We start from the raw sequence: 19,798 nt of genomic DNA, 5'->3' as shown, positions 1-19,798 counted from the left end.
AATCAAGATTTTTATTAATTACTTATAACAACCAATAGGCTAAAGAGAAAGTTAAATGAGTAGCCATCCCTAGAACCTATGTGTGGGGTTAGTTTTGTTTTTGTTTTATTGTCAATTTGTCACAAGCTGGAGTCATCTGGGAAGAAGAATGTTGACTGTGGAGTTCCCTCTATCTGATTGCTGGGTAGGTAAGTCTGTGAAGCATTTTCTTGGTTAGTGACGGATATGAGAGGGTCCAGCCCACTCTGGCCCTGGGCAAATGGTCCTGGGTTGTATACAAAAGGTAGCGGAGCAAACCAGATCAGGCATGCTAACAAGTAGTGTTCTTCTATAGCTTCTGCTTCAGGTCCTAACCTGAGTTTCTGCTCTGATGTCCCTCAGTGATGGACTGTCATCTGGAAGTGTGAAGATGAGCAACACCCTTTCCTCTTCCATTTGCTTTTGCCTGTGGTGTTTTTTCACAGCAACAGAAAGCAAACGAGGACCTCATGTAAAAAAGCCAAGCATGCTGGCGTGCGTGTATCTATGTTGACGAGGCAGAGACAGGTGCATAGCCCAAGACTTGATGGCCAGTCAGCCTGGCTTACATGGTAAATTAAAAGGCTGGTGAGATATGCCATCTCTCTCTCTCTCTCTCTCTCTCTCTCTCTCTCTCTCTCTCTCTCTGTCTCTCTCTCTCTCTCTCACACACACACACACACAAGAAGAAGACAAAGAAGGAGGAGGAGGAGAAGAAGAAAAAGAAGAAGAAGAAAGAAGAAGAAGAAGACGAAGACGAAGACGAAGACGAAGACGAAGACGAAGAAGAAGAAGAAGAAGAAGAAGAAGAAGAAGAAGAAGAAGAAGAAGAAGAAGAAGAAGAAGGAAAAAAGAAGGAATAAAAGAAGAAGGAAAGAAAAATAGAGGCCAAGGAATGGCATCTGAGGAACACACGAACACACACACACACACACACAGGAGCTGGAGACACGGCTCATGTGCAGGTAAAATATACATAAAAATATCTTAAAAAATAATACCCAGGCATAAACACACAGAAAGAATAACACCAGGGGTGTTAGTGTGCCTTAGTAGGAGAGTGCATGCCTAGTCAAAGTTCTCAAGACCGCACAAAGGAGTGAGAAAGGAAAGGAAGAGGACAGCAATGATTTGTCATGACATTTTTATAGACACTTCTCAGATGAAGACATACAAGGGGCCAGCAGGCATGAGAAACAGTACTCAGCATCTCTGACCATCAAAATCGAAAGCACAGTGAGATGTGATCTCATCTGTCAGAGTTGTTATCGGTACAATAGGAAGTACCAAATGCTGGTGAAGCTAGGGAAAAACGCTCTCCAACATGTTGTTTTTTGTGTTGTAGGTATATTTTGTGTGTTGTAGGTATATAGAAAACAAAGTGGAGGTTCCACAAAACAAAACACCAAAACTTAATCCAAAACAACAACAGCAACAGCAACAGCAACAGCACAAAACTAAAAACAGAGTCTCCTTATGATCCTACCACTGAGTATGTAGCCAAAGGAAATGAATTCAGGATATTGAGGAATCATCTTTACTCCCCCCCCCCCTACTTTACAGAAGTGCACTTTACAAGAACCAAGGGTTTGAATGCCTAACTGATGAATGGATAAAGGAAAGGTGGGATGTGAGTGCACCTACCTACCTACCTACACACACACACACACACACACACACACACACACACACACACACACACAGATGCACTGCAACACAATTGAGCCACAAAGAAAGGTTGAAATCCTGTTGTTTGCCATGGGGTGGTTGGATGGAGAGTATATTGTGAAAACAGAAAACAGCAGACAAAGCACAGATGATCTGCCTCATCTGTGAAACATGAAAAAACAGACCTGCTGCAAGTCGAGGAGAAAGAAGTTCCCAGAGTCTGAGGAGGGGAAGGACTTGAGGAGAAATTGGGCAGAGGAAGGCCAAGGGGATAGAGTCACGCATAGGAAGAGTAAGGTCTGCAGTTCTACCACACAGTAGAGTGAGCACAGATAACATCATTATGTACCTTTGAGTAGCCAGAAGAAAGGGTTTTAAATGCTTTCACTGCATAGATAATGCAGGAGGTGACGGACATGCTGATTATTTTGGTTTGATCATTGACAAAGTATCCATTAGTAAATATGTAGAATTACTGCACATATCAGTGATCAAAACAATAACTACTTAACTATCACTTATGCATCATATATATATATATATATATATATATATATTTCCCCAGTTAGTTTTCAGATATGTTCATATCTGAATATGCAAATTAGTAGTAAGGATTGAACACAGAGCCTTATGCATGGTAGGTCTACCTTGGAGCTCAAGTTTTTTGAAAAAAACTTTTGTTTGTTTTGCATTTTTGAGACAGAGTCTCAGTCTGTAGCCCCCCAGCTGACCTGAACTGACTATATAGACCAAGTTGCCCTTGTACTCATAAGAGACTCTATTCCTGCCTTGGTGTCTGAGTACTTGGAGTAAAGGCATGTGGCACCATACCTGGCCTATTTTTAAATTTGATTATGCTTAGCCAATCATGTTTTCAGATTTAGTTGAAAATTTAAAAATGCACTTTGGAAGGGAAAATGATACATGTGTCATGACAACAAGAACTTTGATAAAGTTAACGTGGGAGTGGGTGGCAAAGTGGGACAGAAGGCATCTTTTGGCCAAGGATGCAAAAGTATCTGCTTGGCAGTTGTCCAAGCCAAAGGCATTTTCTAGAAGCAAAGAAGAGGCTAAGACCAAACATCTAAGGACAGCACAGCCATTCCCCGCCACCCTCCTTGCTTCTGTCTCAGCTTTGTGCATTTCTTGGGCTTCTGAAGAGAGAGGTTTTGGTGATTATATGACTGGGACTCTGTGTAGTGGTGAATTGGAAGCTCAAGGCTAGCCTGGTCTACACAGAGAGTTCTAGGACAACCAGAGCTACGTAGTGAAACCTTATCTCAAATAACGACAAAACAGAACACTCCCCTCAAAAAAAAAAAAAGTCTAGCTATAACTAGATAGACCCTGTGCTATGATTTGGTTTCTTCTTTCAGCCTTGCGAAGACTTCAGACTTCAAAACTGCCCAGAGATAAAACATGTGATTCTTTGCATATGGCATTGACCTAGATTTAGCTTTACTTAGCAGTTAAAGGTTAAAGACAGAAGCCAAACTAAAAATAAAACAATTTCAGTCAGTGTTCTCCTAGACGTTGGTGTGCTGACTCAAAGCACTTAACAAATGGTGTTGACTGAATAGAAAATTTGTGTGCATTTGGGCTCAAATTGCTTCCAAAATTATGTAAAAGTTCTATTGCCTACCTAAAAGAATGTTCTATCCTCAAATATCCTGACAATTTTGTTTTGAGAGGTAAATAAATATCATGTAAATTGAGGGGCTATTTATCAGGCACCAGATACTGCTCTTAGTGACTTAGAAAACACCTATTCTTTCAAATTTTTATTTTCACTAAGCCAAACCAATTATTTCCTTGGAGTTTGGTATACACCCATATATACACACATATATTTATAATTTGCCTAATGTTCTCCTCAAAGAACAAACACAGGAAGGCTTAGGGTGATCCAGAAATCCCATATCAGGATAGAAATGATTCTTTGCACAGAGACCTCTACATCTTAGGAAGGGAGTATAAGGCGTGGAAGGTTCACATTAACCATGTGTGAAGTCTGTTTGGAACTCATGCGTATATGCACACACACATGCACACATACACACTGCGTGTGCACGCACGCACACACACACACACATATGTAAACTGTGGTCTTCCTTCTCAACCTTATGGAATTAACGAAAATCCTAAGCTCAAGAAAGCAATTGCTGGGGGCTGGAAAGAAGGCTCTGTGGTTAAGAGCGAAGATTCTTGAAGAAGACCCAAGTTTGATTCCCAGCACCCACATTAAGCAGCTTAGAGCCACCTATAACTTCTGCTCCAGGGAAATCTGATGCCTCTGGCCTCCAAGGGTATGGCACTCATGTGCACATACCCACACAGACACATAACTAAAAATAAAAACAAGTCATCTGTCCATCATACACTGAAAAATGTCTCCCTTTCCTGTGCCTCTTCTTCCTCAAAGGCATCCATCACTGACTTACATGTCTATCTAGAAACACTTGATATGCTCACACAGTGATGGTCTCTTCTTCTCCCCCTGCTCTCTTTATCATGGAAGTGGAAACGTAACATGCAGTGAACATTGTATCTTGTGGTTCATTTTTCACTGTGTCTTGAGGATGGGTTGTTCCATTATATCATTCTGATGTGTCAAATACACAACATACTGATTCAGTTAAAAATGAGCTTCTAGAGCCAGCAAGCTCGGTCGTCTAGGAAAAGCACTTGCCGTGCAAGCCAGATGACCCGAGTCTGACCTTCTGAACCCATGGTGCAGCGAGAGAATAGACTCTTGAAAAGTTAGCATTTGACCTTCATATATGTGCTGGGTTGTATAAACACACCCACTCATCACAACAATAATAAACTAAAAAACAAACAAAACAAAACAAAAACAACTGAAAATGGTGAGGGACGATGGGGTGGGGTATTGGACATCCTTCCTGGGCCTACACTCATGGCAGATTGAGTGGAAGGGACAGTTTATCCCTGCCTCCTCCACCAGGGCCAGCTCTGATGTGCTGCGCCCCCTGCCCTGTGAGATGCAGGGACCCCTCTCCCTAGTGCTGCAGATGATGAGAACAGGGCCAAATCACTGGCCTTCAAGACCCTAGGTGCCTTGTTGGCTAGTTTTGTCAACTTGACATACTTCATAGTTAGCTGAGAAGTGGGAACCTCAGAGGAGAAAATGCCTTCATAAGATAGGGCTACAGGCAAGCTTGTAGGCTACTTAATTAGTGATTGATTTGAGAGGGCCCATTCTATTGTGCATGGGAATGCCCCTGGGCTGGCAGTCCTGGGTTCTATAAGGAAGAAGGTTGATCCTAGGGACTCATAGAAACTGAAATGACAAATGTGGACCCTGTATGGAGCTGAGCTAGGTCCTCTTTATTATGGTTGTGTAGCTTGGGGTTCTTGTGGGACTCCCAACGGTGGAAGTGGATGTGACTCTGACTCTCTTCCCTGTGCTTGGGACTCTTTTTCCCTTACTGGGTTGCCTCATTGAAACACAATATGAGGGTCTATGTCCAGACTTCTTGTATCTTGTTTTGTTTTGTTTTTTTTTTTGACTTTTAACATTATTTTGTTATTCGATATATTTTTTTATTTACATTTCAAATGATTTCCCCTTTCCTTGATCCCACCTCCCTGAAAGTCCTATAAGCCCTCTTCCCTCCTCCTGTTCCCCCATCCACCCCTTTCCACCTCCCTATTCTGGTATTACCCTACGCTGCTGCACTGAGCATTTCCAGAACCAGGGGCCACTCCTTCCTTCTTCTTGGACATCATTTGATATGTGGATTGTGTCTTGGGTATTCCAAGCTTCTAGGAGTGGTATAGCGGGGTCCTCCAGTAGTATCATGCCCAGTTTTCTAGGAATCACCAGACTGATTTCCAGAGTGGTTGTACCAACTTGCAATCCCACCAGCAGTGGAGGAGTGTTCCTCTTTCTCCACATCCTCACCAACACCTGCTGTCTCCTGAGTTTTAATCTTAGCCATTCTGACTGGTGTGAGGTGAAATTTCAGGGTTGTTTTGATTTGCATTTCCCTAATGACTAATGATGTTGAACATTTCTTAAGGTGCTTCTCAGCCATTCGAAGTTCTTTAGGTGAAAATTCTTTTTTTAGCTCTGCACCTCATTTTTAATAGGGTCATTTGGTTTTCTGGGGTCTAACTTCTTGAGTTCTTTGTATATGTTGGATATTAGCCCTCTGTCAGATGTAGGGTTGGTGAAGATTTTTTCCCAGTTTGTTGGTTGCTGATTTGTCCTTTTGATGGTGTCCTTTGACTTATAGAAACTTTCTAATTTTATGAGGTCCCATTTGTCAATTCTTGATCTTAGAGCATAAACTATTGGTGTTCTGTTCAGGAACTTCCCCCTGTGCCCGTGTTCTCAAGGGTCTTCCCCAGTTTCTTTTCTATTAGTTTCAGTGTATCCAGCTTTATGTGGAGGTCCTTGATCCACTTAGAGTTGAGCTTAGTACAAGGAGATAAGAATGGATCAATTCACATTCTTCTGCATGCTGACCTCCAATTGAACCAGCACCATTTGTTGAAAAGGTTATCTTTCTTCCACTGGATGTTTTCGGCTCTTTTGTTGAATATCAAGTGACCATAGGTGTGTGAGTTCATTTCTGGGTCTTTAATCCTATTCCATTGATCCACCTGCCTGTCACTGTACTAATACCATGCACTTTTTAGCACTATTGCTCTGTAGTATTGCTTGAGGTCCGGGATACTGATTTCCCCAGAAGTTCTTTTACAAAAAATATAAAGTATCTTGGTGTGACTCTAACCAAACAAGTGAAAGATCTGTATAACAAGAACTTCAGGTCTCTGAAGAAGTAAATTGAAGAAGAACTCAGCAAATGGAAAAATCTTCTATGCTCATAGATTGGCAGGATTAATAGAGTTAAAATCTTACCAAAAGCAACATACAGATTTAACACAATCCCCATCAAAAATACCCCATCAGTTCTTCATAGAGTTAGAAAGAACAATTCTCAAATTCATCTGGAATAACAAAAAACCCAGGATAGCTAAAACTATTCTTGTATCTTGTTTGACCATGTTTGGCTGATATCCCTGGGATGCTCATGCTCTCTCTCTCTCTCTCTCTCTCTCTCTCTCTCTCTCTCTCTCTCTCTCTCTCTCTCTCTCGTAACAGAAGAGGAATTAATCTGGGGAAGAGGGAAGATGGGGTGTGGGGACTGAGAGGAGTGGTAAACTGTGCTGGGATTTAATGTGTGACAGAAGAATAAAAGTTTAAAAACAAAAAATAAAGAAAGCAGGCTGAGCAAACCACAAGGAGCAAGATAGTAAGCAGCTCCCCTCCGTGGCCTCTGCACCAGCTCCTGCCTCCAGGTTCCTGCCCTGTTTGAGTTCTCCTCCTAACTTCCTAATGAACAATGCTGTAGAAGTATAAGCCAAAGAAAATCCTTTCTCTCCAAATTGCTTTGGTCATTTTCCACCACAGCAATGGTAACCCCAACTAAGACAGTCCTTGTCCATCTTTATGTTCTGCTTCCAAACCTTTACACTGTGGCAATTTCAACTTGCTTCCATTTTACACCTCAGTTTTGCTAATTACATCTGACATGGTTGCACTCCTGCCCAGTGAGCACTAGACTATAATTTGTCTGTTAACTTCAGGTTACTTCTAATTTTGCTGTTACAGAAGAGCATCTTTTGAACCAGCAAGACTGAAGAAAACAGCCACAGTTTCCTTTTCCTTACTTAACAAAGTGAGTTACTCCAGTGCATAACTTCTCTCTGGTAACAGAAAATCAGTTTCCCTTTTGTAGTAGGATTAAAACAATCAAACAGCAAAGCACTGAGGAGAGTGGTTGGTCGACATTGAGTGTTCAGTGAGGGCTTCGAGGCAGCTCATTGGGGTTCAAGATGGTTCTGGATGGCCCGTAGGAGTAAATTCAGCAAATGGGGGAGCATCCAAGAAAGATGGTAGGACCCTGAATCATCATGTGGGAATCATGTAGTTTCTGAACACCTTTGCTGATATTGGTGGGTCCTGTGTCCCTGGGACTACTTATTAGCACTGTGAACCCACAGGAAGAGTCCTAAACAGTCCTGTGTCTGCATCAACATCTTACAATTCAGAGGTCTGCTTCCTGAGTCTTACTCATAGTTCCTAAGACATGTCTATCTGTAGCAGGAAGCAGAGCCCTGCATCCTGTCATGACTGCTGGGAGAGAACCTCCTCTTAGGAAGGCTGTGTCTGAGTGCTGGTGAGCCCCTTGGCAAGTATCTTCCTCTTTCCCGCCTCCAGCTTGGCTCAAACAACATAGAAGATAGGAGTTCAACTCAGTGCCATTTTTTATCTTGTACTATAGAATAACAGAGGTTTAACCTGAGCCTAAGACTCAGACCATCAACACAGTTACTTTGTTTCCTTTGTGTAATTAGCTAGATGTCTCTACCCTTCTCTAACTCCTAAAACAAGAGGTAAAAGGTAAAAGCTTGTAAAGGTAAAAGCGTAATAATCCCAGTACTCAGAACTCAGGAGGATCTCTGAGTTTGAGATGACCCTGATTGTACTGGCTGGTTTTGTGTGTCAACTTGACACAGGTTGGAGTTATCACAGAGAAAGGAGCTTCAGTTGGGGAAGTGCCTCCATGAGATCCAGTTGTGAGGCATTTTCTCAATTAGTGATCAAGTGGGGAGGGCCCCTTGTGGGTGGTACCACCTTTGGGCTGATGCTCTTGGGTTCTATAAGAGAGCAGGCTGAGCAAGCCAGGGGAAGCAAGCCAGTCAGTAACATTCCTCCATGGCCTCTGCATCAGCTCCTGCTTCCTGACCTGCTTGAGTTCCAGTCCTGACTTCCTTTAGTGATGAACTGCAACGTGGAAGTGTAAGCTCAATAAACCCTTTCCTCCCCAACTTGCTTCTTGGTTATGATGTTTGTGCAGGAATAGAAACCCTGACTAAGACACTGATGTACAGAACAAGTTCTAAGCACAGCCAGGGCTACACGGAGAAACCCTTTCCTTGACAAACCCAAGACTTAAAGTTAGTGTTGGAGTCAGAGTTTCTCAAAGAAGGTCACTAAGGGCTAGAAAATCAGACCCAAACACAAACAGGAACAATGCAGAGTGTCTTAATTACTTGTCTCCTTATTGAGACAAAATACCCCCATAGAAGCAGCTTAATCAAGGGTTTATTTTGGTTCACGGTTCCAGGGTACAGTCCATCATGGCAGCACAGTCATTGCAACAGCAGTGCGACAGCTGCTTTCACGGCATCCCCAGTCAGGACGCAGAGAAGAAAGGCAGCTCTCAGCTCAGTGTCTTCTTTTTAATTCAGTCTGGGACCCCAGCACCTGGAATGTTACTGTATATATTTAGGGTTTTTCTTCCCAACTAATCAACTCAATAACCTCCTAGCAGACCTCCCCAGAGCTTTGTCTCCTAGGTGATTACAGTTCCTAACATCAGTAGGTGAGAAACTAAGATTTTCAAGGGAAGTAACTCTGGTTACTTGCACAAGACCTACATCTGATGTTGATGAGGTCCATCAACATTCTGTCACAGAAGATGGAGAGGCTCATGCAGCTCCAGTCCTCTCTGAGGACCTGCAGACAGTGGCTGCTAGGGGAAGGAGAGGCATTTCCCCCTCAGTGATATAGCCCCCCCCATGTTTTTTCATCCTTTAAATAACTCCTCATCTATGTTCCTGTTCTCTAAGCTTCTGAAATTCATTAGGTCACCAGCAAAATAGAAGAAAACATGCAAGTAGAATGAAGACTAGAGAGAAAGAGTAAAGGATCATGGAAGGTGACCATAATAGAAAATCATTGTAATGAAAATATTATAATGAAACCCTGTAGGCTTAGTATTAATAAGGGTTTGTACATACTTTAATCTCCCTTCTAGCCTACCACCCACCAGAGGTAGTAGAAAGGAACAGTTAATAGGACAAAGGAGGATATGGACCTATTTAGAAATAGTTCTTTGGAGCAAATCCAATCTGTGTTGTAAGGATTATCAGCAGCTCAGTTCACACATATCAGCACAGTAGCTCAATCCACAAACACCATTCACAAATTGGCAATGGCAGTTCAATCCAGAAGAAACCTCGAGGCTCAGCCAATTAGCCAGGGTATGTGGAAGTGACATGAAGTCACTGGACACCAGGGTTTCTTTCTATGAAATCATGACAAAGGATTACCAGCAAAGAATGGCAAGGTGGATCAATACAATGCAGTGTCATCAGTAAAGACCAGCATCAGCAAAGCCCAAGGATGACCAGCAAAGAATGGCAAGGCGAACCAATACCACACAGCATCGTTCACTGTCTGTTGGGTTATATTTATGCCCTTTCCAAACATCACGTGTTCTCTCAAGCATCTGCTCTAGCAAAACATCACATGTCCTTTTTCCATGCTGCTACCAGAAAATTGCCATATGCCTATTCTCAGCAAAACAACCTCCCATGTGTCTGCTTCAGCAAAAACATCTTTTCATAAAGACGCTTCCAGAAAAGCATTATGAAACACAACTGAGTCTCCAAAGATAGAACCCATTAGTATGTATGATTAATATATGCTCTTGAAACAAATGAAGAAAGAATTTTAGGGAGATGGGAGAATGCATGGATCTCCTTCAGTAGGACTTAGTGGGTATTCGTAGTCAGCTGGGAGAAATGAGGTGGACCTTGGGCTCTCTAGTAAAAACTGAGGTCTGTATGATGACTCCCATCACTGGTTGGTTCCAAGATGTCATTAGGGGCACAGCTCCACACCACTGACCTTAGTATATTTGGTAGAAAGGAGAAGGGAACTCAAGTTGAAAAGGTTCCTGCTAGATTCAATATTAAAGAGGTATCTCAGAAAAACTCATTTTGAACAAGTTTTTTTTTTTTTTTATTTGCTTGTTTTTTTAGACTGAGTCTCACTATGTAGCTCTAGCTGGCCTGGAATTCACTGTTGAGTTCATAGAGATCCACCTGCCTCTGCCTCTGCCTCCTAAGTGCTGGGATTAAAGGCCTGCACCACTGCACCTAGCTCATGATGTAATGGTCACGGGCCACATCTTGTGCAGCAGGTAGCCATGGATGCTCTGACTGTGAGTGGGACAGCCATGCCATGTCTGAAAGACAGTGTGCTACAGCCCTTCTTCCAATCCTCTGGCTCTTCCCTTCATTGTCCCCCCTCCCCTATGTTTCCTGAGTCTTAGAGGAAGTGTTATATTCCATTTAAAGCTATACATAAAGTATTAAGTATTTTTCCTTGTTTCTCAAGACTTACACAAATGTAATTCAGAAAAGTCAGTGATTTTTGGGGGGCGGCGGAGGTGGTAGGCTACTGTCCGAATACAGTGGAACATAACGTTCTTGTTTGTCTCGGAGAATGACTGATGAGCAAGTTCTGTCTCCAGTCAACTCTGCGTCTGCATTTTCAGTAGCAGAACGAGAAACACCCCATTCCTTTTATAGAAAAGCAATCCCCTGAGGTTGTCCCTTAAAAGCTGTTTTGATCCACACATATTGTTGCTGCCAAATTCTTCAGCTCCCAAACTACCATTATGCATTTTCTCCTGGACAGGGCGTTTTAAGATCATCCCAGCTGACCCCATAATAAGGCCATTTATTTCTCCCTGAGATGGAAGATTCATTTATTTTTTTCCTTGTTTCTCCTTGGCAATTATCTCTCTTACTACCCATAATCTTCCCAATCTTTTTCAATAACATCCTGTGATTAAAGCCAATTGGCTCATGTTGAAAGCTAGAACATAGTTAACCAGGCACAGAAATATCACCCTTGGATTAAAGCAAGCCAGCTTCCAGGGAGCTGGTGCCTGAGAGGTCTCTGACAGGAAAGAGTGAAGGCTGACCTGACACTAAAATTTAGTTCTGTTGAAGAAAGAAAAAAAAAGCGCATGCTCAAAACAGGGTCTGAGGGACATATGGCAGTCCCTTATGGCAGAGCAAAGGACAGATTTGCCTGCAAATGAGGTCAAAAGACATCTTGTTCATTTTCAGATATCGTCTCAATTATTCCACTGGGCAGCATTTCAGAAGATGTTTCAAAAGAAGAAGAATCAGGGAGTCTCAGTAACAGCAATAATGGCAGTAGCAGCTGTCAATCAAAGGCAAACACTTGCATTCATTAGCTTACATTGCGCTTTTCATAACTGCTCAGTTTAGGTATTATTATTTCAGATATGATCAAGCTTTATTTTACTATTTAGTGTAGCCATTTTAACATTTAATTTCTTGTATGTATAAATGTATGTATGTTTTTGTAATTTAATAGCTTGTATGTATAAATGCTTTGCGTGTGCGCGCGCGCGTGTACGTGCGTGTGTGCGTGCGTGCGCGCGCGCGCGCCCGTGTGTGTGTGTGTGTGTGTGTGTGTGTGTGTGTGTGTGTGTATAACATGTGTGTGCCTGGTGTCTACAAAGGTCAGAAGTAAGCATTGGATCCCCTGGACTGGAGTTAGAAATAGTTGTGAGCTATCATGTGGATGCTGAAAATCAAACTCAGGTTCTCTGTTAGAGGAAGAAGTGCTCTTACCTACTGAGATAACTCACCAACCCTCAAAATTTTGATCTCTCTCTCTCTCTCTCTCTCTCTCTCTCTCTCTCTCTCTGTATGTGTGTGTGTATGTGTATTGCTTGTGTGTTTTATTTTTATTTTTTGAAAAAGAGTCTCATCATATATCTGGCTGGCTAAGAATTTGCTACATAGATCAGGCTGGTCTCAAACTCACAGAGATCTTCCTGCCTCTGTCTCCTAAGTACTAGGATTAAAGGAGGGAACCACCACACAGGGCCTAGAATTGTAGACATTTTATGGAGAGGCAAAGCAATTTATTCAAAGTTACCCAGCTAGTAATTAACAGAGTAAGAAGTGTGTGTGTGTGTGTGTGTGTGTGTGAATGTATATATGTGGGGGTGTTTGAGTGAGTGCATGTTTGTGTTTGTGTGTACATGAATGCATATTTGTATGTGTGTGCATGTAGAGGCCAGAGGTCAATTTGAATGTTGTTTGTTCTTTTAGGAGAAGGATTGATGCCCCAATATAGGGGAATGCCAGGACAGAGAAGTGGGAATGGGTGGATTGGTGAGCAGGGGGAGGGTAGATGGGTTAGAGGGAGGGTTATGGGGGGGACCAGGAAAGGGGACAACATTTGAAATGGAAATAAAGAATATATCTAATTAAAAAAAGGAGATGTCTACTTTGTTTTGAGACAAGGTCCATTTGGACTAAGCTAGGCTAGCTAGCAAATCCAACCCTAGGAATCTTCCTGTCTCTGCCTTCCCAGAGCTGGCACTAAAAGCATGTGTTACTTTGCCTGACTTTTAAAACAGGTTCTGGGTTTTAAATTCAAGGCTTTATGCTCAAGCAGCAAGTACTTTAGCCCTGGGGCCGTCCCTCTTACCCTACTGTAGTCCAGATTCTGTGATGAGATTACTAACATCACAATAACTATTTCTCGTAGCATAACTCTAGATAATGTTTTGTAACAACAGGGATAAGGAGCAGCTTAATGGGAGAGAATGAAAACAATGTCCATGGGTAAGAACGCACGCACGCACGTGCACACACAGGTGCACTTATATCCCATTTCCCATATTCAGCCATTTTCTCACTCCTGTGATATACTTACTGTAGAAAGTGTCACTCACTGGGCTGGAAAGAAAAGCAAGAAAAGGAATTTGCCAAACACAAGTCTGATGACCCCAGTTGGATTCCAGGAGCTCAGGTAAAGGTGGAAGGAGAGAATGAACTCCAGGAAGTTCCTGCCCACTATATCCCACATATCCACTCTCTCATTGGTTACTTATTCCAGGAACTTTCATGCATGTTATTAGACATATTTGGCACTCATTCAGTGTGGTCCTTGATTCTGTCTTTGCTTGTATGTGCTCTGTGTCCAGCTTTCTTGAAGAAATACCCTTTCAGGGGACAGTTGAACGATTATATCACAAGGAAATCTATTGCCTGCTCAGATGCCTGCCTTGGTGACAGAAAGAGAAACAAGGAATAAGGTCATAAACTTCTGTATCATAAATGTTGTATCACATGAAGCCAGCTCAAGGGAGAAGGCATTGGTGGGACATAGGAGAGGCACCAACCTTAGTTTGTGGTCGGCTGATACAGAATTTATCTTCCTTCCTTCTCTCATCCCCTTATTTCTCTTTATTTCTTCATTCCTATTTCTCTCTCTCTCTCTCTCTCTCTCTCTCTCTCTATCTATCTATCTATCTCTCTGCCTCATATATGTGTACAAATGCGTGTGGAGGTCACAGAACAATCTCAGGTGTCTATCTTCATTTTTCTCTTGCATTTCCTTCCCTCCTTCCTTCCATCCTTCTTTCCTTCCTGTCTTTCTGCATTTCTTCTTTCTTTTGAAACAGGGAGGCTGTCACTATGAAGCTCTGATGCCCTAGAAAGCACTATGGAGAGCAGGCTGGCCGTGAACTCACAGAGATTAGCTATCTCTGCCCCCTGAATGCTGGAATTAAAAGTGTACACCACTATAATAGGTCTCAGGAAAGTCCTCTTGATTATATTTTATATTTTAGAATATTGGAAAAAAGAAAATATTCTAAAATGAAGAAGGAAATACGTTGTGGACTCACCAACACTGTTGAAAGTTACTTTGTTTACAATCTAGCAGGAATAGTGTAGTTGCAACATGCCATTGTCTAAACGTTTTAGTCCCTGCCAAATTCATATGTTGAAAGCTAATCCATGCTTTGCTATGAAGATATTTGAAGATGGCATTGGGGGGGGGGTGAATAGACCAGGAGTGTGGGGTCCTAATGGATGATATTACCACTCTTACAAAAGAAATCCCAGAGGGCTGCCTTACCAAATGACAAAGTGTGGAGTCATCTGTGAGATAAGTCTTGCAGCAAAAGACATCAAATCTACTTGATCTTGAACATATTGGCTTTGAGAGCTGTGAGAAGCAGACCTCCGTGGCTTATCAGCTATCCACTTTATGTATTTTGGCCACAGAAGCTTGAATTAACTGACATAAGGGCAATTCTACAAGGTGAGGGTTAAAGGTCAGTATTTAGGATAGCCCCGACTCCCAGTCTGTGATTCTATTCCATCTGACCCTACATCAGTCAGGGTGTGGTCAAGCTTCTAAGAGCCTGGGAGAGCCTGCCGGGTTTGATCAGAGGTTAACTTTTGTGGCTGGTCTTCCCATCGAGACCATCAGCATATTTCCCAGTGCTGTGACCATACTCCCTGCCTCCTGACCCCCGCCCCACACCCGCTCCTTCATATGCCATCGCCTTGTCTCCAGCCCTCCCCTCTCCCACTAGCTTCTTTTATTTTCTTTTGGGTGAACGACTATTTACTCTTCCAGGTTTCTCTCTTAGTCACCTGAAAAGTTTCTGCAGAGTATTCACTGACCTCATCTCTCGAGTCTCACAACCACTCCCCCGCTATCCCATTCCTACTGTAGTTGATAAAAGGACAGAACCACATTCACAGAAGTGCTTGCAGTGTGCACATGCAATCACCTACCAAATGCTTCGTTTGCCAGACACTCAGAGGCAAGTAAGAGAAACAGCAGGAGAGAGAAGATTCGCAGTACTGTGGGATGGCTGCAGCTCACATGTTTGGTTTCTGGAACTTAGGTTCCAGAGGGTGCGGGAATGGGGATGCTTCTGGGATTCTGGGATGATATTTCACTGTGATGGCTCAACTTCTTTTTCTGATTACATAGTACACCATCCTGGCACTGTTGGAAACTCTGTAAGTTACCTAACATCCTCTAGCAGATCCAGTCTTTCACAGATGGTTCTGTTGTCTGCAACAACCACCCCCCTTAATTAATTCAGTTGTTGGTATCACAGAGAATTAGCCAAGAACTTTTTGCAGTTAACAAAATCCAAGGTAGCTCTCATTCCTCATCCAAATTGGCTCGGTACTGATGTGACTTATATCCATCCTCTTCCTCTTCCCAATCCACTCTCTTGTGATGCTGGGGATTGAACCCAGACCCTTGCACATTCTAGGTAAGCAATCTACCACCAAGCACTGCCCCCCCATCTATTAATATTAGTCATGCCTAGTGTACCTAATATGAAATAAAAAGCTACTAGACTATATCATTCGTATTGCTCAGACTTGTGCATATTCAGTAAAGATACCAGCTTTCTCAAATAGTCTCAGCCATTGGCTGGTTGAAGCTATATCTATAGACTCAGTAGATGTGAAGGGCCAGCTCTACTGCACCCTGACACAGGTTTGAGATCTTAATCATCCTTGAGTTTTAAAGGCTCTGAATGTGATAAATGCTCCATAAATGGATAAAGAGGTGGGTGGACGGATGTCTCACCAAGGGCCACCTCCAAAGCTGTAGGCTCCAAATCAGGAATAGAAGAATCCTCAGTGACAGTAACTGAGATTGAGTTTGAAACGTGGATGCTGAATAGTCAGGTCACAAGGCAATCGAAAAGAAGCAGAGGCAAAGTTGCCAGACAGAGCACAGAGGCAGCTTTCATTACAGTGTAAGGTCATGCTGTGCCTACACACACCATGTTGACTCAATATCTCCAGCAGAAAAATATCTGGTTAATTTCAAAGAAAATAGCTGAGCCTGATGCTTGGCACTGTGGTGACTAAACGCCTAGTGAACTGACAGAATTGTATTGAATGGCCGGGCTGGTGGCACATCAATATACATTCCCAGAGACCCAGCCAAGTAGAAGGGTGTGAATTGGAGTTGCGATTGGATCTGAGGAGTGCATTGCAGGGTGAGGGAAGCTAAGCAAGGCCTGAAGTGATTTGTGTGTGTATGTGGCACATGTGTGTGTATGTGTGTGCACATGCATGTGTGTGCATGTGTGTGGGTGTTCCTGTACCTATGTGTGTGCATTCTCATTCGTGTGTGTGTGTGTGTGTGTGTGTGTGTGTGTGTGTGCTTGTGCATGGGTTTCATTTTGTTGCTGGTTCCCTTTACTTTTCTTTATTGAATATCGTCTTCATTTACATTGCCAATGGTAAAAGCTTTCCTGATTTTCCCCCTTCCCAAAGACCCCCAACCCCTCCTCCCTCCCCCTGCCTCCATGTATATGCCCCTCCATCCAGCACATTCCCACCTCTCCCCCCTCAGTTTCCCTTTGTTGGGGCCTCTGTTGAGCCTTTACCTGACCAAGGACCATTCCTCCCACTGATGCCCAACAAGGCCTTCCTTTGCCTCATTTTTGGCTGGATTCCCTTTCCATTTTTCATTGCCAAGTAGATAGATCATCATCATTGGGTACTGTAGGTAAGCTATATGTAGATAAGGCTACATGGATGCAATCACCTATTTTCTGACACTAGTCATTAATTTCTTTGCCTCACCTACCAACAATGCTTCGGTCCTCAGGACAGATGGACTAAAGGATAGTGGGGAGCTCTTGAGCAACAGTGGTCAGTGGGTAGCTGAAATCATTCCAGCCACTATCAGCAATGTCCCAGGCTCCAGGTCTCTTTTGGGTACAATAACAAATACTCTGACAAAAACCAACATGGGGGTGGGATGGGGCTAGCTAGCTTACAGCTCCAAGCTACAGTTTTGTCATTTCTGGGACATCAAGACAGGAAGTTAAGCACTTCCTATTATCACATCCACAATCAAGAGAAGTGAGAGAATGACGGCATTCCAGCTTGCTGGTTAGCTCTTGCCTCTTTGATATAGTCCAGGATGCCCTGCCTGTGGAATGGTGCTGCCCACAACAAGCTAGGTCTGCCTCTTCATCAACGAACAGCTGGTAACATAGACAGGCAGCAGACCAACCTGACCTAGGTAAGCCCTCGTTAAGACTCTCTTCCTTGGTTGGATACTATTGTTGTTCTTCCTATGGGGTTGCAAACTCCTTCAGTCCTTTCTATAACTCCCCCATTGGGCATCCCATACTCATTCCTACAGTTGGCTACAGGCATCCACCTCTGTATTTGTCAGGCTCTGGCAGAGCCTCTCAGGAGACTGCTATATCAGGCTCCTGTCAGCAAGCACTTCTTGGCATCCCAAATCTTGGTTTGGGTTTGGTGACTATATATGGGATGGATCCCAAGGTGGGGCAGTCTTCAGATGGTCCTTTCTTCAGTCTCTGCTCCACACTTTGTCTCCATATTTGCTCCTGTGAGTATTTTGTTCACCGTTCTAAGAAGGACAGAAGCACCCACACTTTGGTCTTCCTTCTTCTTGAACTTCATGTGGTCTGTGAATTGTATCTTGGGTATTTGGAACTTTTGGGCTAATATCCACTGATCAATGAGTGCATACCATGTGTGTACTTTTGTGACTGGGTTACCTCATGCAGGATGATATTTTCTAATTCCATCCATTTGCCTAAGAATTTCACGAAGTCATTGTTTTTAATAGCTGAATAGTACTCCATTGTGTAAATGTACCACATTTTCTGTATCTATTCCTCTGTTGAAGGATATCTGAGTTCTTTCCAGCTTCTAGCTGTTCTAAATAAAGCTGCTATGAACATAGTGGAGCATGTGCCTTGTTATATGTTGGAGCATCTTTTGGGTATATGCCCAGGAGTGGTATAGCTGGATCCTCATGTAGTACTATATCCAATTTTCTGAGGAACCACCAGACTGATTTCCAGAGTGTTTACCAGCTCGCAATCCTACTAACAATGGAGGCATATTCCTCTTTCTCCATATCCTCACCAGCACCTGCTGTCACCTGAGTTTTTGATCTTAACCATTCTGACTGGTGTGAGGTGGAATCTCAGGGTTGTTTTGATTTACATTTCCCTGATGACTAAGGATGTTGAACATTTCTTTAGTTGTTTCTTGGACATTTGGTATTCCTCAGTTGAGAATTCTCTGTTTAGCTCTGTACCCCATTTTTAATGGGTTGTTTGGTTCTCTGGAGTCTAACTTCTTGAATTCTTTATAAATATTGGACATTAGCCCTCTATCGGATGTAGGATTGGTAAAGATCTTTTCCCAATCTGTTGCTTGCCGTTTTGTTCTATTGACAATGTGCCCATGTGTTCGAGGCTCTTCCCCACTTTCTCTTCTATTAGTTTCAGTGTATCTGGTTTTATGTTGTGGTCCTGTTCCACTTGAACTTGAGCTTTGTACAAGGAGGCAAGTGTAGGGGAATACAAGGGCAGGGAGGCGGGAGTAGGTGGGGAACACCCTCATAGAAGCAGGGTGGCGGAATGGGATAGGGGGTTTCTGGAGGGGAAACCAGGAAAGGGGATAACATTTGAAATGAAAATAAAGAAAATATCCAATAAAAGAAAAGAAAAGAAAAGAAAAGAAAATTATCCGAATAAAAAAAATCATTTAAAAAAAAAAAGACTTTCTTCCCAGGTGGTTCTATGTTGTGTTGAGCTGACATTTAAACTAATTAGTAGACCCATATAGTTGTTCAGTTATACCTGTGTAGCTTTAGTAAGGAGTAAATTGCTTACCTGAAGAAAAATAATCTAGTCTTAGCAAAAATCTAACACATAGATGACATGTTGGACAGTTGCAAATTGTAAAACTTTTTCTTTTTGAGACAAGTTCTAGCTGACCTAGAACTTGTTGTGTAGATCAGTCTGACTTGAAATTCACAGAGCTCCCCTTGCCTCTGCATCCCTAGAGCTGGGGCTAAAGGAGTGCATCACTAAGCTTGGCTGCAAATTTCATCTTGATTTGTATCCCTGTCACGGTTAACATCCTATCATCTCTCTTTAGAAGACTTGGGGGAAAACATATACTGATGTCATAGGAGAAAAGGTGGCTCCTGCTCATTGGGTGCTTGAAACCTTTCTTTCTTTTTTCTTTCTTTTTTTATTCGATATATTCTTTATTTACATTTCAAGTGATTTTCCCTTTCCTGGATTCCCCCTCCCCGAAAGTCCTATAAACCCTCTTCCCTCCCCGTTCCCCCATCCCACTTCCATGTCCTGATATTTCCCTACACTGCTGCACTGAGCCTTTCCAAGACCAGCGGCCACTCCTTCCTTCTTCTTGGGCATCATTTGATATGTGAATTGTGTCTTGGGTATTCCAAGCTTCTACGCTAATATCTGCTTATCAGTGAGTGCATACCATGAGTGTTCTTTTGAGACTGGGTTACCTCACTTAGGATGATGTTCTCCAGCTCCATCCATTTCTCTAAGAATTTCATGAATTCATTGCTTCTAATGGCTGAATAGTACTC

This window comes from Apodemus sylvaticus, chromosome 5, assembly GCF_947179515.1.
Source record: "Apodemus sylvaticus chromosome 5, mApoSyl1.1, whole genome shotgun sequence".
Lineage (NCBI taxonomy): Eukaryota > Metazoa > Chordata > Mammalia > Rodentia > Muridae > Apodemus > Apodemus sylvaticus.
Note: the sequence above shows the minus strand (reverse complement) of the source record.